This window comes from Oncorhynchus masou, chromosome 5 (genome assembly GCF_036934945.1).
Source record: "Oncorhynchus masou masou isolate Uvic2021 chromosome 5, UVic_Omas_1.1, whole genome shotgun sequence".
In the NCBI taxonomy this organism is placed as follows: domain Eukaryota; kingdom Metazoa; phylum Chordata; class Actinopteri; order Salmoniformes; family Salmonidae; genus Oncorhynchus; species Oncorhynchus masou.
In genome coordinates, this window is record NC_088216.1 from 34,184,134 (window position 1) to 34,197,483 (window position 13,350).

The following is a 13,350-nucleotide window of genomic DNA, read 5'->3' on the forward strand; positions in this document are numbered from 1 at the left end:
TAGGTCTCTCATTTAAAGTCACAATCTGGATTTTTTTTTGTTTCTGCCCAATATGCTGGGAAAATGAATCACATGGCCACTTTCCTGCCATTCATTTTTGTCCCACGAGCACAAGAAACCAAGAGAGTTAGCTCATTAGATTAGACGTAACAGGAAAAACTGATGCATTGTGGTATACTAGGAAATCAGCTGGTGTATGAGCCCGTTGCCAAATGTGTAGATAGGGTTTGTCATAAAAAAAAAATCCAACTTCTTAATGACAGGCATCTGTTTTACCCGAGAACTCACAAGTTCATGGAGCCCGACATTGTGAGGAAAATAATATTACGCTAAGGCTGTTTTTCTTCGTCGGTGGCACTATTGTGCCGATTCATGGCAGTTCAAATGCTTTTGTATTCAAAGGCTTTATTTCAACAATCTGTGCTTAGGAAGTCACATAATAAATTGCATAGACTCACTCAGTGTGGAATAATAGTATTTAACATGATTTTTGAATGACTACCTCATCTCTCCGTACCCCACACAGACAATTAATTATCTGTAAGGTCCCTCAGTCGAGCAGTGCATTTCAAACACATTCAACCACTAAGATTGGGGAGGTTTTCCAATGCCTCACAAAGAAGGGCACCTATTGGTAGACGGTCACAAAAAAAGCAGGCATTGAATATCCCTTTGAGCATATTGAAGTGAAGTTATTAATTACACTTCAGATGGTGTATCAATAAACCCAGTCACTACAAAGATACAGGCGTTCTTCCTAACTCAGTTGCCGGAAAGGAAGAAAACCACTCAGGGATTTCACCATGAGGCCAATAGTGACTTGAAAACAGTTACATAGTTTAATGGTTGTGAAGTTGTCAGAAAAAAAACGCATCGAAAAATGCAAATTAAGATTTTCTACGAGTGGTCTGAGGCAGTCGGTAAATAACAAGTTTTCAAGTGCAACTTCAGTAATGATAGTTTTGGGTGACAGCTTGGATATTTAACAATGCTTAACATTCAAATCGTTCTGAGCCTTGACAGTGAGCGCATGCTAGGTTCGATTAAGGTTTCACTTGCTTACTATGATCCATTTAACACTAGTCTCGTGCATTAATGTTTGATCATTGCCCTACTGTTCTTTTTCTGATAGTCTTCTATTTACTTGTAGATAACAACCCTCAATTATTGTTATTATTTCATTCATTCATTTGAAGTGGTGGCTGCATGCATGCTATGCTGGATCAGTTTGTAATTCAAGCCTATTTCGTAAAATTGATACAGTATATTAATTAACTCCATCAAATCCCCTCATGCAGGCCTATACCCTAACCCCCTTATACAGTGGGGCAAAAAAGTATTTAGTCAGCCACCAATTGTGCAAGTTCTCCCACTTAAAAATATGAAAGAGGCCTGCAATTTTCATCATAGGTACACTTCAACTATGACAGACAAAATGAGGAGAAAAAAATCCAGAAAATCACATTGTAGGATTTTTAATGAATTTATTTGCAAATTATGGTGGAAAATAAGTCTTTGGTCACCTACAAACAAGCAAGATTTCTGGCTCTCACAGACCTGTAACTTCTTCTTTAAGAGGCTCCTCTGTCCTCCACTCGTTACCTGTATTAATGGCACCTGTTTGAACTTGTTATCAGTATAAAAGACACCTGTCCACAACCTCAAACAGTCACACTCCAAACTCCACTATGGCCAAGACCAAAGAGCTGTCAAAGGACACCAGAAACAAAATTGTAGACCTGCACCAGGCTGGAAAGACTGAATCTGCAATAGGCAAACAGCTTGGTTTGAAGAAATCAACTGTGTGAGAAATTATTAGGAAAAGGAAGACATACAAGACCACTGATAATCTCCCTCTGTCTGGGGCTCTACTCAAGATCTCACCCCGTTTGGTCAAAATGATCACAAGAACGGTGAGCAAATATCCCAGAACCACACCGGGGGACCTAGTGAATAACCCGCAGAGAGCTGGGACCAAAGTAACAAAGCCTACGATCAGTAACACACTACGCCGCCAGGGACTCAAATCCTGCAGTGCCAGACGTGTCCCCCTGCTTATGCCAGTACATGTCCAGGCCACCTGAAGTTTACTAGAGAGCATTTGGATGATCCAGAAGAAGATTGGGAGAATGTCATATGGTCAGATGAAACCAAAATATAACTTTTTGGTAAAAACTCAACTTGTCGTGTTTGGAGGACAAAGAATGCTGAGTTGCATCCAAAGAACACCATACCTACTGTGAAGCATGGGGGTGGAGACATCATGCTTCAGGGCTGTTTTTCTGCAAAGGGACCAGGACGACTGATCCGTGTAAAGGAAAGAATGAATGGGGCCATGTATCGTGAGATTTTGAGTGAAAACCTCCTTCTATCAGCAAGGGCATTGCAAATGAAACGTGGCTGGGTCTTTCAGCATGACAATGATCCCAAACACACCGCCCGGGCAATGAAGGAGTGGCTTCGTAAGAAGCATTTCAAGGTCCTGGAGTGGCCTAGCCAGTCTCCAGATCTCAACCCCATAGAAAATCTGTGTGCTTTTTTAAATTCCTCCTCAGAAAAGTTTAAATCTTATCTATATGCTACCTCTAATCCTGTCTCTCCATCTGTCTCTCCCTCTCATTTTATATGCGTTAATGGCATGAATGACAAAGTCAATGTTGCCAAGTGATCAATTATGAACAGCGAAAACAACAATAAGAATAGTAGATATAGGGCTAATTTAAAATAATATTTGTTACATATATAAAACATAAGCCTACATATCTAATACAGAAATGTAATAATTATTATATATAATAACATTTGTTGTTTTTGCTCTATTTTGTTACTATTAGGCTACTTGTTGCTAATCATGGCGCTGGGAGCGGAGAGCCTTCAGCTATAGACTCTATTCAAACGTGATTTACATCTGTTAACATGATTGTTAGTCCCGCTTCTTCTGAGAAATAAGGTGGTTTATTGGACCTTAGAATGTCTTTGTTTTGTTTACGATTGACTGGGTCAGCGGAGAGACAATGACCTTAACCAATCAACTATCCCATATATATCCCATACACAACAACTAGGATGGGTTTCTAAAATGACTTGGATTGTGCCATTTTTAACTTCTTGAACTTACCCATCCCGTATCTGGGATCGTGAATACAGCCTCAGGCTCATTACCATAACGCAACGTTAACGATTTCTAAAAATCGCAAATGAAATTAAATAAATATGCCTGCTCTCAAGCTTAGCCTTTTCTTAACAACACTGTCATCTCAGATTTTCAAAATATGCTTTTGAACCATAGCAAATCTAAGTCTAGATATACAGATGTACACAGAATTTTAGAAGAATGTGATCGGAAAAGTGAGACAGAGATGTTTGTAGGACGATTCATTTAACGATTCCCAAGTGGAGGAATATTTTTTGAACGGAGAGTTTTGGACTGGTAAATTCTTCTCATGCTAATGCCCTTGTTTGAAATTAATCATCTAAAATATTATTTGTGATTTTTTTTTAATTTTAGAAGCAATATCTAAAAATGTAATGTAATGAAATGTGAGATGCGTGAGTCTGCCGCCCCACGCCAACCCACATGAAATAGCCTATTTGAGGCTGTTGAGGGGAGGGCAGGCCCATAACAATGGCCAAAGTGAAATGGAGACAGTAGATACAGCTGGTCTGTTGTAATATAATGAAGACAGTAGATCTAGCTGGTCTGTCATAATATAATAGAGACAGTAGATCTAGCTGAAATGTCATAATATAAAAGAGACAGTATATCTAGCAGGTCTATAATAATATATTCAACCTTATGTTCCCTGTTCTCTTTCTATATATATATCTGTTTATTATACCTGTTGATACTCACTCACTTTACAGCAGAAAGAAACTGCTATGGCACCTGGCATCAGCTGCACACTATTGTGTAGAGCTTTGGCAAAGTGGGTGGGGTTATATCCTTCCTGTTTGGCCCTGTCCGGGGGTCTCATCGGATGAGGCCACAGTGTCTCCTGACCCCTCCTGTCTCAGCCTCCAGTATTTATGCTGCAGTAGTTTATGTGTTGGGGGCTAGGGTCAGTTTTTGATATCTGTAGTACTTCTTCTGTATTATCCGGTGTCCTGTGTGAATTTAAGTATGCTCTCTCTAATTCTCTCTTTCTCTCTCTCGGAGGACCTGTGCCCCAGGACCATGCGTCAGGACTACCTGGCATGTTGACTCCTTGCTGTCCCCAGTCCACCTGGCCTTTCCAGTTTCAACTGTTCTGCCTGCGACTATGGAACTCTAAACTGTTCATATTTACTCTTGAGGTGCTGTCCTGTTGCATCCTCTACAACCACTGTGATTATTATTATTTGACCCTGCTGGTCATCTATGAACGTTTGAAAATCTCGGACATGTTCTGTTATAATCTCCACCCGGCACAGCCAGAAGAGGACTGGCCACCCCTCATAGCCTGGTTCCTCTCTAGGTTTCTTCCTAAGTTTTGGCCTTTCTAGGGAGTTTTTCCTAGCCACCGTGCTTCTACACCTGCATTGCTTGCTGTTTGGAGTTTTAGGGTGGGTTTCTGTACAGCACTTTAAGATATTAGCTGATGTACGAAGGGCTATATAAATAAATTTGATTTGATAGAGGACTGATGGTCTTCCAAATATTGAAATTGTGTAAATAGTTACCCATGTTATTTTGTAAATAGCTCACCAGCTCATAGCCATTGCTGACTGCCGGGTGGAGATTATAACAGAACATGTCCGAGAAGTTCACTCCCACTATCATTGGTAGCTATGGTGATGTGTGTGTTTCTATGGGATTGGCATTAATAAAAATTATTCTGACAATTCAATTATCGTATAGTTTTTTCTGTTTGTCTGTGACGACGGTCAGTGATTAATGCAGTAGCTTAATCTAGACTGTTAATGTTAGCTAGTTACAAGTGAAAAGTATTTCAGCTAAAAGTAAACTATAGAGATTTGCAACAAAATGTGCTACCATGTCTAAGAGACAAAAAATTAAGCTAATATGAAAAATGTAAGAAAAGAGGCACAATCTCTAAGCCAAAGAAAATCACTGCTGAAATATATCAGCGTGCAGCAATATCCATCAGCCAGTGTGGAGAATGACAACCCCCAGAGGACCAGCCGTTCATTTGCCGAGATGGACGAGTCCCTGTTAGCTGGTACTAGGAGCGGTGTGCTTGAGATACCCGGATGTATTGTGATGTACTGAACAAGACTGATTACTCGCATCAATGCCTCTGTCTCGTCATTTAACATTCAAACATGGTGTCAGAGTCGGATAACTAACCATGCTTTCCGCAAATTAGAGTCACCTGTTCTGGTTTACCAAACATATGCTTATTTGAGTAAAATTTCACCGGAATTGGCATTAGCTAGAGTGAGTTTGCTAGTTTGCTAGCTTCAGTGTTGTTAGCACCGGTTAGACATGGCAGCGAAAATTCCCCCTCCCGCCATTATGAAGCTCAACGGGGATTGGAGCACAAACTGGGATACGTTTAGAGGTGAATGGGAGGACTATGCGCTTGCAACGGGACTTCTGGAAAAGGACGATGAGGTAGTGGCTGCCACCTTGAGGACTATAATGGGAACTGAATGCCGACACGTATACAAACACAACCTAAACTAACAGCATCTCAGCAAGGTAACGCTATAGCTATTCTTGATGCTCTTGAACATTACTTTAAGCCAGCAAAGAACGTCATCTACGAGCGTTATGTTTTCAGTTGTTGCAAACAGGAGGACGGGGAGTCCATTTACAGCTTTGTCACTAGGTTAAGGGAAAAGGCAGCTACATGTGACTAGGGTGCTTTAAGAGATTAACTGATCAGAGATAAGATTGTGCTTGGCATAACTGATGACGGCACCCGCAGACGTTTGCAGAGAGAACGTGACCTGACGCTGGTCTTGGCAGTGGAGACATGCTGTGCAGCAGAGCTTACTGATATACGGATAAGGTCCATGGAGCTAGAAAGGCAACATATGGACAATGTCAATGCTACAGTCAGGCAGCCAGTAAAGAAATTCCCCTTTGCCGCAGCTAATGCTAATAATACAGCCAACTCTGCATTAGACAACCCCAATACATGCCGATATTGTGGTATTTCTTATGGACGAGGAAAAGAACACTGCCCAGCCTATGGAAAAATATGCAAATCCTGTGGTACAGCTAATCACTTCGCAAGGGTCTGCATGAAAAGCAAGAGAAAGGAGGGTAAAGTGCACTCCATGGAAACAAACATAGATGAAGGGAACGGCAGCACAGAGGATATACATGCTAGCGAGTGCAAATAGGCAGTGAGAGCAAAAGGACAAAAGTGGTTTGTCACTCTGCTACTTAATAATAAACCACAGCAATGCCTGCTAGATTCAGGGGGCACATGCAACGTTATGAGCCTTAAAGACAAAAGGAGGCTCGCACCCAGAGACAAACTCACACAGAGTAGCACCAAGCTGAAACTGTATTCAGGCAAGTTCATGACCTCTTTAGGCCTGTTTGTGACAGAGTGTGTTTTACGTGGCCAGAAACACACCCTGGTGTTTGAAATAGTTGAGGCTAGTCAACAGCCATTACTGTCAGGTTCTACATGCGAGCCCCTTGGGCTCATTAACTTCACCATCCCAGCTGATCTTAACATTATAGACAAAGTCCAGGCTGGGCTCCTGAGCAAGGAGACACTCCTAAGCAAGTACCATGATGTCTTCAACGCACAGGTCGAGTCAGTTCCCGGGGAAGTCCACTTTGAGTTGGACGCAGCAATCCAGCCTGTCCAGTGTGCACCCCGCAATGTAACAGTGGCCATGAAAGCAGCTACGAAGGCTCAGCTTGACAAATACGAAGCAGATATGAGGCCACATCATATCCGTCACCGAGTCTACAAACTGGATAAGTAATATGGTTATCGTCAAGAAACCAGGCAAGCTACGGATATGCAATGATCCTAAACACCTCAACCGGGCTCTGCGACGTTCACATTACATTATGCCCACGTTGGAGGATGTTCTTAACAAGCTCCCAAAGGCCAGAGTCTTCACTCTCGTGGATGCCAGAGATGCCTTCCTGCATTGCAAGCTCGATGAGCCCAGCAGCTACATGACCACCTTTTGGGCACCCTGGGGCAGGAAGAGGTGGTTGAAGCTTCCGTTTGATGTCTCCGTGGCTCCAGAGGTGTATCAGCGGAAAAAGCATGAGCTGTTGATGGGACCCAGTGGCGTGGAACCCATAGCAGATGACATTCTCGTAGTGGGCTGTGGGGACAGTGATGAGGAGGCAGAATGTGACCATGATGCCAAGCTGCTGGCCCTGATGGTCAGATGCAGACAGGTCAAGCTAAGGCTAAGCATAAAAAAGCTTCAGTTTAAAGTGCCAGAGGCGGATCCTGAAAAAGTGAAGGCTGTCTTGGAAATGCCCCACCCATCTGACGTAAGAGCGTCTGCTAAATGACTTAAATGTAAATGTAAATGTGAAGGGAGTGCAGCGCTTCATCGGATTCGTCACCTACCTGGCCAAATTCATACCACGGCTCTCTGAAGTGTGTGAGCCACTAAGGAGGCTCAAGGACAAGGACACTATCTGGCATTGGCTCCCAAAACATGACGCAGCGGTGAGGGAAATAAAACAACTGCTCATCCAGACACCTGTACTGCCATACTACAATGTGTTAAAACCTGTCACGATTCAGAGTGACTCAAGCCAGTGTGGACTTGGCTGTTGCCTCATGCAGGAGGGCCAGCCTGTGGCATTCACCTCTAGAGCACTCACCCCAACAGAACAGAACTATGCCTAGATAGAGAAGGAGTGCCTCAGCATTGTGTTTGCATGCCAACGCTTCCACCACTACCTGTACGGGCTGGACAATATTACCGCAGAGACAGATCAAAAGCCCCTTATTGCTATATTCAGCAAGCCTCTTCTGAATGCCCCAAAACGACTGCAGAGCATGCTACTGACCCTACAAAACTACAACCTCAAGGTGGTGTATAAGCCAGGGCCAGAGATGTATGTGAGTGACACGCTCAACAGGGCTACTGAATCAGGCACTCACACACGCTCCATGCATGAACAACGCGCAGTGTGCAGCTTACAAACAGAGCAAGTGGATGTTGAACACATCAACCAGACTGACTACCTCAATGTTACGGACCAACGCCTTATACAAATCAGACAGCACACAGACAAGGACGAGTAACTCCAGGCATTGAGGTCTGTGATTCTGATGGGCTGGCCCGACTGCAGGGAAGAAACTGCTTTAGCCGTCAGAGAATATTGGCCAGTGTTCAAAACTGAGTAATATTCAAGTGTCAGGGAGTCGTTATTCCCCGGTCTCTGCGCCCTGAGATGTTGGCACTCGTGCACTCAAGTCACATAGGAGGGGAGGCATGTTACAGACAAGCACGTGACGCACTGTTTTGGCCAGGAATGCAGAGTGAATTCAAAGACTATGTCAGTAAATGCACAATCTGCAATGAATATGCCATTGAGCAACAGAGAGAGACAATGATGTCCCACGAGCTACCGATGCGCCCCTGGCAGATAGTAAGTCTAGATCTCTTCCAGCACAGTGGCAAAGACTTTCTGCTGGTAGTCGATCATTACTCAGACTTTTGGGAGATTGACCTCCTCCCCGACCTCTCAGCAGAGACAACGATCAAACGCTGCAAGGCTCAGTTTGCCAGCTATGGCCCGCCAGATAGGGTCATTTCATACAATGGACCCCAATTCTCCGGAGTTGAGTTCCGAAAATGTGCTGCAGGATGGGAATTCGAGCAAGTCACTTCATCACCATGACACCCAAAAGCTAATGGGAAGGCGGAGTCTGCAGTAAAAATCGCAAATAACCTCTGCAAAATAGCTCTGCAAGAGGGCAAAGATGCCTGGAAAGCAATCCTGCAGTGGCGCAATACCCCGACAGAAGGCATGGATAGCAGCCCGGCCCAGCGCCTCATGGCACGGCGCTTTAAAGCAGCTCTGCCAGTAGCCAGCACTCTCCTGTAGCCATGTGTGGTGACAGACGTGCTGGTGAAGCTACGTCACAGAAGACAGGTCTCCAAGTTCATCTACGACAAATCAGCAAAAGACTTACCTGAGCTCAGGGTGGGTGAAACGGTGCGAATGAAGCCACTACCAGGGAACCGGACGGGCCTCTGTAGACTCAGATCCTGTGTACAGAAAGTGGCACCACGCTCCTACTTTGTTGAAGTGAATGGATCACTGTACCGTCGTAACAGGGTTGACCTTCGGATTGCTGAGCCAGCACCTACTCAGAACCCTGATGGTCAAAGGGGTCGCATGACAAAAGACGGAACACCAGAAAGTCACATGGGGCCTGAGGCACTGGGCGAAGAGCCATGGGATCACAGGTTGGCCGCTCCCTCACCCATCAATACTCCCCTTAGACAGTCAGGTGACATGCCTGTGCGGGAACCCACAGTCCTCGCAGACAAACCCCCTGTCTTTTCTGTCCCAGCCACCAAAAATACTTAATCTGTAGGTTTCCCATCAGGGATTGTTGACAGACAGAGATAAGAGTGAAGAGAATATCAAAATTTGTTGTTGTTACCTGAGAAAGAAAAAAAAACTAAACTGTTCATGTTGGAAATTATTACTAGGTTTGTTTTGTTAGTGAATTGACACCACCTTTCCTATTTTATTAAAGGGAATATGTTATGGGTGGAAGATGGCACAGTGATGCCATCTGTTGGTAAATGTTTATTACTGCAACTCATGTGTCTTACCGGTGTGCTTGAGATACCCGGATGTAATTGTGATGTACTGAACAAGACTGGTTACTCGCATCAATGCCTCTGTCTCGTCATTTAACGTTCAAACAATTAGGGGCAACAAACATTTTTGGTGGACCAATACAATAGGAGGTTGTCGAACGGGGAGAGAGAGGAGAGACCATGGCTCATCTATTCCAAGCAAAATGATTCAGCCTTCTGTTTTTGCTGCAAACTTTTCTCACATGAGTGCAAATCTGCACTGGTCACGGATGGAACCAGTGACTGGAAGAAATCTGTGCCATCTCCTCAGCTCACATGATAAGTCGCATGACCACCTAGATAGTTTCTAGAGGTGGAAGGAGCTGGAGATCAGGCTGGTGTCCAAGGAAACTATCGATGCCCAAGTCCATCGGGCTATTGGCCGAGAGGCTCTCCACAGGCAGCAGGTGCTGCGGAGGCTCATAGCCCTGATTCGCGTAATGGCCACCCAGAACATTCCCCGACGTGGGACCACCGACAGGCTGAATGAGCAAAAAAATGAGAACTTTCTGAAGCTTGGGGAAATGCTGGGTATCTTTGCTTGAATCATGAAGGAGCATTTAAGGAAATTGCAGTACAAAGTGCAACATTTTCTCTTGCTCGCAAGGTGTTTTCCCCCAATCAAATCACAAATAATTATTTAAAAAACAATTTTAAGAGACATTGGTCATTTTATCAATGAAATCAGATGGTATTGAACATATTATATAGCCTACTAACCAGGTGTGTTAGACATTGTGTTTAATTTGTAGTGTAGGCCAATGAATTGGGCTGCTATTACGTTCTGTTCCTCCAACATTTAGCTGAGAAAAAATTGGCCAAGGCCAAACCTATTGCCAACCCCTGCTGTACAGGGGACGGGGACAGCAGTTGTTTTTGTCTCACCTAAGGCATGAGAACGTCCAGGGCCAGCCCTAACTGGGTTTACAAAAGCACATGCTTTCACTCCAGTACCAGCTTTTTGAGAAGCTGCTCTTGTGCTCTCTGACAGTTGATAGGCTTTTCCGCTCCAATATAGGCTGTGTATGCTAAAGAAAATACACACAGGGCAATTTAATTTCACTAAATTATGCAAATTAACATCCCTAATCTTAGTATCTACAATAAAAAATGTTAGCTAATTTGGTCAGTAGCCAGTAGGGCTAGCTAGCTAGGCTTGATAAGGGGAAAAAGCTAACTGGTAGCCTAGCTAACAAATAGCTAACTAACTAGTAACTTGGCTAGGTTGCTAGTTCCAGTTAGTTTTCTCCTCGTGAATTAAGCAGGTAGAGTTTTCACGACCTTGTGGTATAGTTATGTGAAATTACAATATTTTCTTGCAATAGACACAATTTTGATTCATGATTTATGCATTGAAAGTTTGAAATGGCTCACAAACCAACACTCTACCACCACGTCGGGTCTGGACTGTGAGGGACTGCCACTTACGACCCAATCTGCATCCATCGCATCGTCCATAATAACAAACAGGGCAGGCAGGGGTTTTGAGGGTGTGCAACTTTCATTTTCTGTTAAAAACATTTAACAAAGATTGGCCACATTTGCATCTTTCTTGTGATTGAAGCTCTGGGTTTGCTGCGCAAATCAAATACTCCTCTTCAAAAGGGTTCTCCTTAGCACCAAAACAAGTTCCCCTACAGGGACAAATCAATTAAAGATTGGATTATTATTCTGTTTTGTAAATATTGCAAGCGATTTGTTTGTGGAAAATGCTCAAAAAGAAAGTTTAGCAGATTTGTGTTGACTGATTAGGATTAGAGTGGTTGCCAAAGGTGGCATCACATGTTCAAAAGTGGTGTGTCTAAATTTTGATGCGTTTTTTCTGGGGCCTGGAGTTTTTCCTGATCTCATGACCTGGTCAGGTAAAACTTGCGGTCCTATTCATAGGCTATGACAAAATATTATTATTATTATTATTATAATAGATAGCTTCCTTTTTCATCAGTGCTATGACTATAAGGCTGGGGGGGTTTCTTTTCAGGTCATGTGAATTGGAAACACTCCCGGCCTAAGGTGGCTCAAACACTTTTTGAACTACCACAAACTTTGTTCTTTTTCATTTCAACGTCAATGGACAACATACTCTGTAGCGTAGCGAACTACAATAGCAGGGCTGAGCGTTACGCAAAGAATGGTTACAATGTCTTTAAATATGAATTTCACTCTATAAACAAACAATGTTAAGCATGTGACTTTGACATTTTTTTAAAGACAGACAAGTTTCAATGTAGAAAAGTATTTTACAGTGTACACAGTAGACTTTATAACAATGTTTTTTTTAATGTTTCATAAAACCTATTCTTTCATAATCTGACCTAGTGTTCTTCTGTAATTATTCATTATTTTAAGTCTTACTCCAGTGTTCTTTTCACCTCATATAACATCTGATTTACTTAACAAAAGGCACATCTCAATAGGTCCAGGTATCCTCATGATCTGGCATAAGTGGGAGGTGAGCATTTCCTCTATTGTTCTCTATTGCGCTTCTATTGTTGAATTTGTAGTTTTTTTTTGTTACCAGAAACATTTGTGAATAATCACCAGCAGTGGAAATAAAATAAATTACAACATTACTGGACCAACAAACTGGTTGACTAACCTTTTCAGGAACTTCCGTATCTCTTGGCCTTGGGTAGCAGCAGCAGATCGTTTAATCTTTCTGTGCCAAACACATATATTCAGTGAGTCTAACTTATTATTGTTAGCTGCCGGCTCATCAATCTAGCTAGCTAATGTTAACTGAAGATAACGTTAGTAGTTTTGTTGGTTTTAGAGGAAGACCAACCTATAGCTATCTAGAATTATCCAAACTGATTTTATCAACACACTCCTTGTTTTCCAGGAAAATTTGTGTTCACTCTCTCGTGAGGCAGGCAACCAGGCAGGCAGGAGAGGAGTGTTGTCAGTAGTTACCAAAGACCCAAAGTCAAAATAGTCTATATCGTTACAATTAGGCTCTGTAGCAGTCTGTAGCTAGTGACTGACAATTGACTGTGACTGACAAGTGAATCTACTTGTTGCAGTGAGTGTGTGGGTTACCACGTGTAATCTCAGGGACAGGGTTGTATTCACTAGACATAGAGGCACACGGGCGAAAATTGGGGGGGGGGGGTACTATGTCAACTTGTCCAATAAGAAAAACCTACTTTCTTCTGTTGCAAAACATTTATAGGTTTTTCTTTGACGTGAACTGATTAATATATCTATACCATATTTTTTTGAATGGAAATATTAGTGGGACAAAACTCAGTCAAAAAAGAGAATATATATTGAAACCACGACACTACACACTGAATGCACCATAATTGTAACGTGTGTGCTGGGATTCGGGAGTGAAAAATGTAATAAATAAATAAACGAAACATAATTACGAAACAAGAAACACAAACAACGCATAGACATGAAACTGAAACAGAAACAATAATGACTGGGGAAGGAACTAAAGGGAGTGACATAAATAGGGCAGATAATCAAGGAGGTGATGGAGTCCATGTGAGTGTCATTGGGCGCTCATGCTCGTGACGCTTTGTGCAATAATAAGCAACCTGGTGACCTGGAGAGGGAGCACACGTCACAATAATAACCAACCCC

At 42.9% G+C, this 13,350-nt stretch overlaps 1 protein-coding gene across 4 annotated transcripts in view; it reads right to left on the reverse strand.

The window, feature by feature from the left end:
- Nucleotides 1–9,265, reverse strand: part of slc29a1b (solute carrier family 29 member 1b) — a 48,787-nt gene extending 39,522 nt beyond the window's left edge. For all 4 annotated transcript variants that reach the window (XM_064965402.1, XM_064965396.1, XM_064965403.1 and 1 more), the window contains exon 1: nucleotides 9,081–9,265. The gene's annotated coding sequence lies outside the window, so the exon portion shown is untranslated. The remainder of the gene's footprint in view (nucleotides 1–9,080) is intronic.
- Between the last annotated feature and the right edge of the window lie 4,085 nt (nucleotides 9,266–13,350).